Below are 13,120 nucleotides of genomic sequence, written 5' to 3'. Positions count from 1 at the left end.
TGTGGAGGGCTTAAGGTGCAAACCTTGGAGTCCCGTGGCCTAGTATTGTTATGCTTGGTCCGGTAGAGAGGTTTGGCCTTGCCTCTCTGATTAGATTACCTCTATAAGGCGGATCTTCGCGATTACGCTTAGGTAGCACGTTTGTAGAGTGATAATCTAAGGACTTCAAGGCTAACAGGGGCCTTCGACCGGGTAAATCATACCCGGTTACTGGCTACGGTTCGGGACCTTGGGCTCCCACCATGGCTTGTAGGTTGGCTACGGTCGTGGCTAACAGGCCGGAAGGCCACACTCCTATTCGACGGCCAACTTGCCCCAGAAATCAACATTCGAGCTGGAGTGCCACAAGGATCACCACTATCACCAGTCCTCTTTATACTATATATAGCCTCGCTATATAAAGTACTAAAGGAAAAGCACCCTCTGGTTAGCTTAGTGGGATTCGCAGATGATACCAACCTCCTAGCCTTTGGAAGGGACCCCTATATTAACTGCCGGCAACTGGAACAAGCCTGGGCCACGTGTCTACAGTGGGCTAGATCCTACGGAATGGAATTCAATGGGGCCAAGTCAGAGCTCATCCACTTCAACAAAGGCCGAAAACAGTGGTCTGAACCACTACAACTAGCCAAACCCGGCCACCCTTATGACTATACTATAGTCAAACCAACGGCTTCAGCCCGGTTCCTAGGAGTCTGGCTTGACTGAAGGCTTTCTTGGAAGGCCCACGGAGCTAGCATAGCTACCAAGCTAAGAACTCAAGACTTTGCTCTATCAAGGATAGCAGCCAAGACCTGGGGCCCGGGGCTAATCAGGGCCAGAGAGGTCTACACTAAGTGCATTCGCAGTGCAATAGCCTATGGGGCATCCAGCTTCCACAAGCCTACAACACTCAACGGCTTACCACAAGGCCTAGCCAGGGACCTAGCAAAGGCCCAGAACCGAAGCCTACGCATCGTAGCTGGGGCCTATAAGGCTACCCCTATACGGAATCTCGAGACGGAAACTTGGATCCCTCCCCTAGACCTTTATCTTAACAAGAGGCTGGCCGACTTCGAAGACCAGCTCAATAAGCCTACCCTACAGGCCGGGCTAGGCCCAGAGGCCCCGAGGCGCCGACCAAAGGAAATCATCCAAGGGGCCTGCAACAGGCTCCAACGAAGGTTCCGGTCGCTACGGCGCCGGCCCTGGAGCCTAGAAAAGCCAACAGATGCCGAAAAGGCCTCGGCAACAGTGGCCGAATGGAATACCCAAGCTAAGGCCTTGGGCCCACCATTGGCTAAGACCCAGGAAGACTGGGCACTATTAAGAGCCTGGGAGGCTAGGTGGAATACCCAAGTCCAAGGACAGCCAACTAGGCTAGCCGACGAAGGCCTACCAACAGTCCTCTTCACGAACCAGAGCCTACAGAAACACCAAGGCCTTACAAAGGCTAAGAGCTCCCTACTAGTACAGGCTCGTACAGGGGCTATAGGCCTACGGGACTTCCTTTTCAAACAAAAGGCCCGTAACCAGCCTACCCCCTATTGCGAATGCGGAGAAGCCCGAGAGACAGTAGAGCATCTCGTGATTTGGTGCTCTATACCACCTATACCAAGAACCTGGCCTAGACAACTAATACGCACCCACCGGGATCTTAGCCTTGTTTTACAGGGCCTAGGCTACCGGAACCGAAGACTTCTGAAGAAGGTATTGGGTTGGCTGATGGACTCGGGCCGGCTAGGGGAATATAGGCTCGCTCGGAACCTCGATGAGGAACTGGAAGCTAGAGAGCCCGGCTAGCTATACCTATGGCCACGGCTTAGCCGAGCTAGCACCCTACTAGCCGTTGGCCCAAGGCCTTCCCAAGGCCTTTTTCCTTACTTGCAGCAGCGCGTATCACTGGAACTATGTCTTTCCTATCACTTCCGACAAAGGTTTTCACCCGGCCTAAACGGTACGGTTTTTCCTTTGTATATAGCAGTAGAGGGTCCGGCACGCCTTGTAAATAGCGAGGCATAGCGGAGTAGGAGAATATATATATAAGCGAGCGAGACACTAAGTTCTTGGCACGACGCGTCCTTCTTCAACCACCCCCAACAGCGCGTTTTTCCTATAACCAAGAATGTCTTCCGCTTCAAAGGAAGCTAGGGTAATCTTGGCCCTTCAAGCTCTTCAAAATGACACGAAACTGAGCCTCCGAGCCGCGGCCAAGCTCTATAACGTACTAGTTTCAACCCTCGGCCACTGACGTACCGGCCGAGCTATACGACACGATCTTCCAGCTAACTCGCAGAAGCTCACCGATCTAGAAGAGAAGGCTCTTATTCAGTATATAATTGAGTTATCCGAGCGAGCTTTTCTACTAAGACTCCGTGGTATAGAAGATATGGCCAACCAACTGCTATATATACGCGACGCGCCCCCTGTCGGCAAGCTCTGGGCCTATAACTTCGTCAAACGCCAGCCAGCCCTCCGTACACGTTGGTCGCGTCGATACGACTACCAGAGGGCCAAGTGCAAGGATCCAGAGGTCATTGGCGAGTAGTTTGTACTTGTACGGAACACCAAGGCCAAGTACGGTATTGTAGATGACAATATCTATAACTTCGACGAGACTGGGTTTATAATAGGCATTATCTTCGCGGGCATGGTGGTTACAACCTCTGATGGCCGTAGCAAGGTAAAGCTGGCCCAGCCTGGCAACCGCGAGTGGGCAATGGTGATCTAGGGAGTCAATGCTCTTGGCTGGGCCATCCCTCCGTTCATTATCTTGGCCGCACAGTACTACCTCGCTAACTGGTACACCGAGTGCAACCTCCTAGCCGACTGGCGTATTGCAACTACCGACAACGGCTGGACGACTAATGCTATAGGCCTGGATTGGATCAAGCACTTCGACTACTATACAGCGCCCTAGGCAAAGGGCAAGTACCGGCTGTTGATCCTCGACGGCCACGACAGCCACCACTCGACCGAATTCGAGCTTTATTGCCAGTAGAATAACATTATCACGCTTTGTATACCTCCGCATTCCTTGTACCTCCTCCAGCCACTCGATATTAGCTGCTTTGGGCCACTGAAGCAGGCGTACGGTCGCCAGGTTGAGGACTTAATACGTGTATATATCAACCACGTAAGCAAGCTCGAGTTCCTCTATAGCTTCCGCGAGGCCTTCTTCGCCTCGATGACGGGGAAGAATATCTAGGGTGGCTTTGCAGGTGCTGGCCTTGTACCGTATGATCAAGAGAAGGTACTATCTAAGCTGGATGTAAAGCTCCGTATACTAACGCCCCTGAACTCGCGGGCTAGCACACTATAACCTTGGGTATTCCAGACGCCATACAACCCTCGAGAAGCCAACTCGCAGTCAACGCTCATCAGGACTCGTATTGCCAACCATCAAAATAGCTCCCTAACTTCGATGTTGGCTGCTATAGACCAGCTTACCAAGGGTACGATGGCTGTAATGCACCAGGTGGCCCTCCTTCAGGCAGAGGTGTCTTCGCTCCGCAAGGCTAACGAGGCGCTAAGCAAGCGCCGGAGAGCCAAAAGAACACGCGTATAGCTTAGAGGATCGCTTGCAGTACAAGATACAAAGGATCAACTGGACCAGAAGGCCGTGGTTGGGGAGGTGGCGCAAGAAAAGGAGCAGGATAGTGGTGGTGCAGGGGGGGCTCGTACGAAGGTTCGGTGCTGTGGTGTATGCGGCAAGCCTGGCCATAATGCCCGTACGTGCCAGGAGGTTGCAGAAGGGTCTGATTCAGCTGTGTCTGATGTAATTGTAGTTGGTTCCTAGTGTTGTTGCGTTGCAATTGAGGATAGTTGTTATAGAGTGGTGGAGAGTGTCTCGCTCGCTTATATGTCTCGCTCGCTTATAAGATACGTTATAGACTAGAATAGCTTTAATAATAATAAGATAACTATCGACGATGATCCTATTTAGAGAGATCTCTTACCTTATATAAGAGAGAGATACAAGGTATAGATCGACTTATAGAATAAGTAAGTTGCCTCCTATAATATACTTCTATGCTTGATTATCGCTAAGATGTTAAAACTAGGTATATGACCACCTACCTAGATACTAATCCTTATAACTTAGGAATCTTAAAGCATTTTACTAGGTTTATAGCCATGTCTACTAGAGGTATATTCAATATAGAGAAAAGAGTAACCATTCTAACTATATAGAACTACTTCTAGTAACGTGGTTGATAAGCGAATATCACAGACAAGCGAATATCACACGAAAATACACCCTCTCAACTAAATTTACATTAATTCTACTAAAATAACTTAAAACCAAAGGAACTACTTAGAATCGTCTTCATTAGACGTTTCTATAATTACCTGACAGGTACGCGCATTGCGGCCAAGTTCGCCATAGGTGCTATAGCGCCACGCGCGCGTCTCGACCTTTGGCCTCCGACCACTACCCGCCCGTGTTTCCTCCTTTATCTGCACCTCAACCTTTCTCTAACCCTCTAGATCCTATACATCCTATATAAAAAGGGATCCTCCTTGCTAGAGCAATTATCTTTTAATCCTCCGACACTTGCTTAGTGCCTTATTTATTGCTTAGAGACTTTAGTTCTTTGCTCTTAACAATGCTAATTAATATATAACCTTGGACGTCTCTTTTATAAAGATGTCAACCGCTCTTAAAATCTCAGTCGGAGAGCTATTTTGATGTTAGGTAATTTAATTTTTAATAAGGGTAGACTATATAGAGGCTTTAGTTAGGTTATTTAGGGTCTTGGAAACCTAGGTATAGATACTGCTAAGCTGCAGATTCGAGGGCGTTAGTATCTTTAGACAGATGTCGAGCTAGGATATTACCTTATTAGGATTAAGAGGAATAAGTCTAGCACCTTTAAAACCCCCTTGAATGTTTTTAGGGGTTAGGGTGGCCTAGAAAGTAATATAAAATATAGGAAAGAAGTCCTCTTTAGTAATATAGGTTATATTTACCTATATTATACCCTCGATCTACTTGCTATATGCTATCTTAAGCAGGCTAAAACACCTAATATCAAGCGGCTAGATGATATAAGACAAGTAGGGAGGTATATAGAGTATGATAATATTATTCTCCTTATAATAGAGCTCAAAGTTAGTCGAGTAGTAGCTATTGTAGCTATTAAGGATAAGAAGGCGATAAACTCTAACTATTCGAGCTTTGGTATATTTATCAAAGTGCTAAATCCATTCTAGGCCTCTTTCGTTGGTTATCTAACCATTTCAGATGTTGCGGTAACCTAGTCTTTTAGTAATAGGCTGTTCTCATACTAGGAGGAAAGATAATAGTTGCCCTTAATGATAATAAATGGTGGGATCGCCTAGCTAGCCGCATTAACGCTGTAGATTGCCGTTGCCTCCTCCCAATTGCCAGGCTACTTTAAATTTGCCCTACTATGCTATTCGGAGCTTATAATAACCATTGCGGTTGAGATAATGCCTATTAGAAACCTAGTCTCGTTAAAGTTATAAATATCTATGTCCTAGATACTATACTTCGTAATTATATTCTATATAAGTATAAACTAGCTATAACGTATCTTATCAGCGAGCGCCGCATATCACCGAGCGCTGCACTCCCTACTATCCTACGAACACCATCTTCAATTACAATACAACAACACTAGCAACCAACTAACGTACATGATAAGCGAGTGACCCAGACAAGCGAATGACCTACTTCCTACACGACGCGACATCTTTGCACTCAACAACAAAATTTCCTCTACCATCCAAAATGCCCTCTACTTCAAAAGAAGGCCAGATAATATTGGCTCTCCAAGCTCTTCAAAACGATAAGAATCTAAGCGAACGAGCCGCAGCTAAGATCTATAGGGTTGACTATAGGACCCTGGGGCGCCGACGCGCCGGCAAGCCTGCACGATACGATCTTTTAGCCAACTCGCGCAAGCTTATAGATCTAGAAGAGAAGGCGATAGTTCAATATGTCAATGAGCTATCTACACGTGCATTCCCGCCTAGGTTGTATGGTATAGAAGATATGGCCAACCAACTACTGCGCGAATACGATGCGCCCTCTATTGGCAAACGCTAGGCTTATAACTTCGTTAAACGCCGGCCAGAGCTCCGTACGCGATATACATATAGATACAACTACTAGAGGGCTAGATACAAAGATCCAGACATTATTTGTAAGTGGTTTAGGCTTGTGTAGAACACTAAGGCCAAGTATAGTATTATAGATGACGATGTCTATAACTTTGACGAGACCGGGTTTATAATAGGCATTATCTTTACGGGTATGGTTATTACAACCTCAGATGGCCGGAGCAAGGCTAAGCTGGCCCAGCCTGGCAATCGCGAGTGGGCAATAGTGATCCAGGGAGTCAATGCTCTCGGCTAGGCTATCCCTCCGTTCATCATCTTGGCCATGCAATACTACCTCGTCAACTGGTATACCGAGTGCAACCTCCCGGCCGACTGGCGTATCGCAACCACCGAGAACGGCTAGACTACCAACACAGTAGGCCTTGATTGGATCAAGCACTTCGACTACCATATAGCGCCTCGGACAAAGGGCAAATACCGGTTGTTGATCCTCGATGGCCACAAAAGCCACCACTCGACCGAGTTCGAGCTCTACTGCCAGCAGAACAACATTATCACGCTCTGCATACCTCCACATTCCTCCCACCTCCTCCAGCCACTTGATATTGGCTGCTTTGGGCCGTTGAAGCAAGGGTACGATGGCTATAATGCACCAGGTGGCCCTCCTTCAGGCAGAGGTGTCTTCGCTCCGCAAGGCTAACGAGGCGCTAAGCAAGCGCCGGAGAGCCAAAAAAACACGTGTGCGGCTTGGAGGATCACTTACTATACAGGAGGCATAGGAGGTGGTAAGCCAGGGGGCTATAGGTGGGGAGGCAATGCAAGAAACACAGCTGGATGGTAGTGGTGCTAGTGGGGGTCGTACGAAGGTTCGGTGCTATGGTGTATGCGGCAAGCCTGATCATAATGCCCGCACTTGCCAGGAGGTTGCAGAAGCATCTGATTCAGCCGTTTCTGATGTAATTGTAGTTGGTTGATAGTTTTGTTATTTTGTAATTGAGGATAATGTTTATAGGGTAGTAGAGAGTGGGTCATTCGCTTGTCTGGGTCACTCGCTTATCATGTACGTTATAATTACATCAGAAACAGATAAATCAGATCCTTCTACATCCTCCTGGCAAGTGCGGGCATTATGGCCAGGCTTGCCGCACACACCACAGCACCGAACCTTCGTACGACCCACCCCGGCACCACCACTATCTAGCTGTGTTTCTTGCATTGCCTCCCCACCTATAGCCTCCTGACTTACCACCTCTTGTGCCTCCTGTATAGTAAGTGATCCTCCAAGCTGCACGCGTGTTCTTTTAGCTCTCCGGCGCTTGCTTAGTGCCTCGTTGGCCTTGCGGAGCGAAGCGTTCTCTGCCTGAAGGAGGGCCACCTGGTGCATCACAGCCGTTGTGCTTTTAGCAAGCTGGTCTACAGCAGCCAACATTGAAGTCGGGGAGCTATTTTGATGGTTGGCAATGCGAGTCTTGATGAGGGTTGACTGCGATTCGGCTTCCCGAGGGTTGTGTGGTGTCTGGAACACCCAAGGTTGTACAGTGCCAGGCGGGGAGGTTGGGGGTGTTGGCGTACGAAGCTTTACATCCAGCTTGGAAAGCACCCTCTCTGGATCGTACGGCATAAGGCCAGCCCCTGCAAAGCCGCCCTGGATATTCCTCTCGGTGATGGAGGCAAAGAAGGCCTTGCGAAAGGCGCAAAGGAACTCGAGCTTGCTCACGTGGTTGATATGCATACGCATTAAGTCCTCGATCTGGCGACCGTATACCTGCTTCAATGGCCCAAAGCAGCCAGCATCAAGTGGCTGGAGGAGGTGGGACGAATGCGGAGGTATATAGAGTGTGATAATGTTGTTCTGCTGGCAATAGAGTTCGAATTCGGTCGAGTGGTGGCTTTCGTGGCCGTCGAGGATTAACAACCGGTATTTGCCTTTTGTACGAGGTGCTATATGGAAGTCAAAGTGCTTGATCCAATCTAGGCCTATTTTATTGGTAGTCCAGCCATTGTCAGTGGTTGTAATACGCCAGTCGGCCGGGAGGTTGCACTCAGTGTACCAGTTGGCGAGGTGGTATTGCGCGGCCAAGATGATGAATGGAGGGATGGCCTAGCTGAGGGCATTGACTCCCTGGATCACCGTTGCCCACTCACGGTTGCCAGGCTGGGCCAGCTTTGCCTTGCTACGACCATCCGAGGTTGTAACCACCATGCCTGCAAAGATGATACCCACTATGAACCCAGTCTTGTCGAAGTTATAGATATCGTCATCCACAATACTATACTTGGCCTTGATGTTCCGTACAAGGGCAAACCACTCGCCAATGACTTTTGGATCCTCGTACTTCGCCCTCTGGTAGTTGTATCTACACGTATAACGCGTTCGGAGCTCTGGCTGGCGTTTGATAAACCGATGCGCCCAGAGCTTGCCAATAGGCGGCGCGTTGCGTTCGCGTAGCAGATAGTTGGCTATATCTTCTACACCACTCAATCTAGGTGGGAATGCACGTATAGAGAGGTCAATCATATACTGTACTATTGCCCTCTCTTCTAGATCGGTGAGCTTACGCGAGTTGGCTAGAAGATCGCGTCTTGCAATACGGCTGGCAAGTCGATGGCGGATAGTTCGGTCGGCAACGTTATAGATCTTTGCTGCGGCGCGTATACTTAGTTCCGGGTTCTTCTGAATAGCCTCAATGGTCAAGATTACCCTGGCTTCATTTGAAGTAGGAGGCATATTGGGTTGATGAAAAAATTGGTGTTAAGTGCAGAGGTGACATATAGTGTAGAAAGGTGCGGCGCTCAGTGATATGCGGCGCTCGCTGATAAGATACGTTAAATGATTTCTAGATCTTTATATTAGGCCCTCTAGTAGTTATATTTCTGATTAAAACACGTAGTAAGCTCTAGGTGCTATTTGACGAAGTTATATACCTAACGCGTTCCGATATGTCCCGCATTGCGTTCGGCAAGTAGTCGATTAGCTATATCTTCTATACCAGACAAGCAGGGAGGAAATCCTTTAGAATCTAGGTCGAGGATATATTAAACAAAGACAGATTCTTCTAGATTGGTCAACTTCCGCGAATTGGCTAGAATATCGCGTCGTAATTACATACTGCGTCGCCGGTAGCTTAGCTTCTTATAATCTATATTGTAGATCCTACTAGCCGCTCGAGCGCTTAACTTCGGATTATTTTGCATTGCTAGAAGGGCTAGTTACACCTGGGCCTTATTGCTTTTATGACCTATATTGCATTGTAAAGGAAGATAGGAAGAAAGATAGAAGATATGTTAGGGCGAATTCATATGACATTCACTTATCTATGACATTCGCTTATCAACCACGTTATTTCGTTTCTAGTTAGAACTGTGATGAAACCACGGGCAGTCCTGCCTCTGAAAGGGTTCGCCGGTCGAAGGTATCTGCTGGTTGGACTATAGGTCTCGGTGAAGCCAAAGGATTCACAACAATGCAAGTCGCAATGTCTGCACAGTAATGTAGGGCTACCTTACTGCTTGTATTACTCACTGGAGGACTTCTAGAGCCCTCTATAACGAATGACTATATACCTAGCCGATCCTGTTAACTCGCCGTCATTCGCCAGCTACCATGGTCTACCCTCGATCGCCTTGGATAGACGGCTATCCAAGTCTATCATGATCGCTCTCGCTCGCCGGCGACCCTGAGCTACCCGGGTCGCCCCTATGCGGCCGCCTACAGCTTTTCACCCCTGCTGATTGGTTCTGCCTATTTTTGTTATGCCCCACCGGGTCTTGCTATATGGTTGGTTCATGACAAGAACCTAGATAATCCTAAGGCTATAATTATAAAGCATCTTATAGACTCTATTACTAATATAGGCACTTTACTAGTCTAGAGTTTCCCTGGCTCGCTGCTAATAATAAGATAGTATATCTAAGGTCTATTGCTAAGAGAAGGTCTTATATCAAATACCACTCGAGAACCAACCTACCTTACTCTCGAAAACTATATATATATAGAAAGGCAGCTATAGGTAACGTGGTTGATAAGCGAATGCTCTAGACAAGCGAATGCTCCACTTCACCGCGCCTATATAACACCTTCTCCTCGCATACATTTTCTTTGCAACCCAATATATATCCAAAAGACGACGAACGCCAGATAATCTTAGCCCTCCAAGCTCTTGAGAAAGACTCCACTTTAAGCCTAAAAGCTATAGCTAAGATCTATACGGTTCATTATACCAAGCTAAGCCATCGTAGGTGTAGTATACAATCACGACGCGATATTCCAGCTAATTTATAGAAGTTAACTAATTTAGAAGAATCGGTCATTGTTCAATATATCCTCGATCTAGATTCCAAAGGGTTTCCTCCCCGCTTATCTGGTATAGAAGATATAGCAAATCGACTACTTGCTAAACGCAATATAGGACGCGTCGGTATACGTTAGGCATATAACTTCGTCAAACGGTACACCGAGCTTACTATACGTTTCAATCGGAAATACGACTACTAGAGGGCCTAATGTAAAGACCCAGAAATTATTCGGGGCTAGTTTACGCTTGTACGGAACACGATCGCAAAGTACGGCATCTAGGAGGTAGATATCTACAACTTCGACGAGACTAGGTTTCTAATAGGCGTTATCGCAACCTCAATGGTTATCATAAGCTCCGAATATCATGGCAGGGCAAAGTCAAAGCAGCCTGGCAATCGGGAGTGGGCAATAGTAATCCAGGGTATCAATACTACTGGCTAGGCGATCCCGCCGTTTATTATCATCCAGGGCAAATATCACCTCTCCTCTTGGTACGAGGGCAGCCTATTGCTAAAGGAATAGGTTATCGCGACATCCGAAAATGGTTGGACTAGCAATAAGAGAGGTCTAGATTGGATCAAGCATTTTAACATATATACCAGAGCTTGAACAACTGGGGTTTATCGCCTTCTCGTCCTCGACGGCTATAATAGCCACCACTCGATCGACTTCGAGCTCTACTATAAGGAGAACAATATTATTACGCTCTATATACCTCCGCACTCATCTTACATCCTCCAGCCGCTCGATATTGGGTGTTTTAGCCCGCTTAAGACGGTATATAGCAAGCAGATCGAGGTGATAATACAGGCAAGCATAACCCATATCACCAAAGAAGACTTCTTTCCCATATTCCTCGTAGCTTACCAGGTAGTAATAACACCCAGAAATATTCAGTAAGGTTTTAAAGGCGCTAGACTCGTTCCTTTTAATCCCGAGAAGGTAATCTCCTAGCTCGACATCCGTCTAAAGATACTAATACCCTCGAACTCCCGGCCTGGCAATGCCTATACCTAGGTTTCCAAGACCCCGAATAACCCAGCCGAAGCCTCCTCGCAGTCCGCCCTTATCAAGAATCGAATTACCTGGTATCAAAATAGCTCTCCAACCGAGATTTTAAGAGCAGTTGATATCCTTGCGAAAGGGACGTCTAAGGTTATACATCAATTGGCATTATTAAGAGCAGAGAACCAAAGCCTCCGAGCAGCAAATAAGGCACTAAGCAGGCGTCGGCAGGCTAAAAAACAACGGCTCCGACAAGGAGGATTGCTTACTGTATAAGATACAAAGGACTTGCAGGGTCAGAGAGAGGTTAAGGTATAGATAAAGGAGGAAACACGGGCGGGTAGTGGTCGGAAGCCGAGGGTCGAGACACGCACGCGGTGCTATGGCACCTGCGGCGAACCTGGTCACAATACGCGTACCTGTCAGATAGTTGTAGAAACGTCTGAGGAAGACGATTCCGAGTAGTTTCATTTGTTTGAAGCGGTTTTGGTGGGATTGATATACATTTTGTTATATAGGTGCAACTTTGTGGAGTATTCGCTTATCAACCACGTTATACTGTGGTCGTGTGCATAAAGAAAACCCCCTAGTCAAGTACCTGTGGGTCACAACACTCGACGCGTTTTGACCAATCAGCTGAACTTATCGAGCCCCCTGTTTTTTCGACAGCCATCTCGTTTCTCGTTAAACGCACTTAACGCAATCATCGCAGTTGACGCACTCAACGTAGTCAACGCAGTCAACGCAATCCAGCAATACAATGGCACGGCCACAAGGGTCAAGTGGTACGAAACAGTTAACTACCGAACAACGCCAACGCGTTCGAGTCTTATACTTCGATGTAGCCAAAAGCCAAGCTGAGATCCATTGTATCACTGGCTATACTAAGGCCTAGATCCGGACTGCGATTTGCGCTCCTGATGCAACTGCCTACCGGAGTACTGGCCGGCCTCGGACATTAACGCTAGAGCAAGAAGAAGAGCTTATTCAGTTTATTTATTCTAGCAAAAAGACTCGTCGAATGGGCTTCCTCGAACTCTCGGCTATCATCTTCGCTGGGGTCTTTGGCGTTTGGGTGATCAAGCATGCCCTTTATCGACTTGGCTTCCGCCGGCGAGTTGCTCGTAAGAAGCCACCGATTACCGAACGAACCCGGCAACTCCGTTTAGCTTGGGCGCAAGAGCATGAATATTGGACCCTTGAACAATGGGCAAAGATCCTTTGGACCGATGAGACTTGGGTTACTAGCGGGCTATATCGGAAGCAATATGTTACCCGGCGGCAAGGCGAAGAGTGGGATCCTACTTGCATTGTGGAAAAGCATCAACGTAAAGGAGGCTGGATGTTCTAGGGTTGCTTCTCTAGCTTAGGTAAAGGCCCTGGACTCTTTTGGGAAAAGGACTGGGGGAAGATTAACGCTAAGACGTACCGCGCACGAACTGTCCCTGTCATTCATGGCTAGATACAGATGTATAAGGCATAGCTTGGTGAAGATCTAATCTTGATGCAAGATAGTGCTCCAGGGTATATAGCTGCAGAGACGAAGGAGGATCTTAGGGAGAGAGGCATTGTTGTAATGGAGTGGCCACCTTTCTCACCAGACTTGAACCCAATCGAGTCCTGTTGGAATTAGATAAAGGACTGGATTGAAGACCGGTATGGCCTTGAAGAAAGGCCCTTGTATGATAAGCTTCGCGAATATGTTAAGGAGGCTTGGGAGGCATTGCCGGACGACTACTTGAAGCAGCT

Source organism: Chaetomium strumarium (genome assembly GCF_033439665.1).
Source record: "Chaetomium strumarium strain CBS 333.67 chromosome Unknown B0T15scaffold_3, whole genome shotgun sequence".
NCBI lineage: Eukaryota > Fungi > Ascomycota > Sordariomycetes > Sordariales > Chaetomiaceae > Chaetomium > Chaetomium strumarium.
This window is presented reverse-complemented; position numbering follows the sequence as displayed.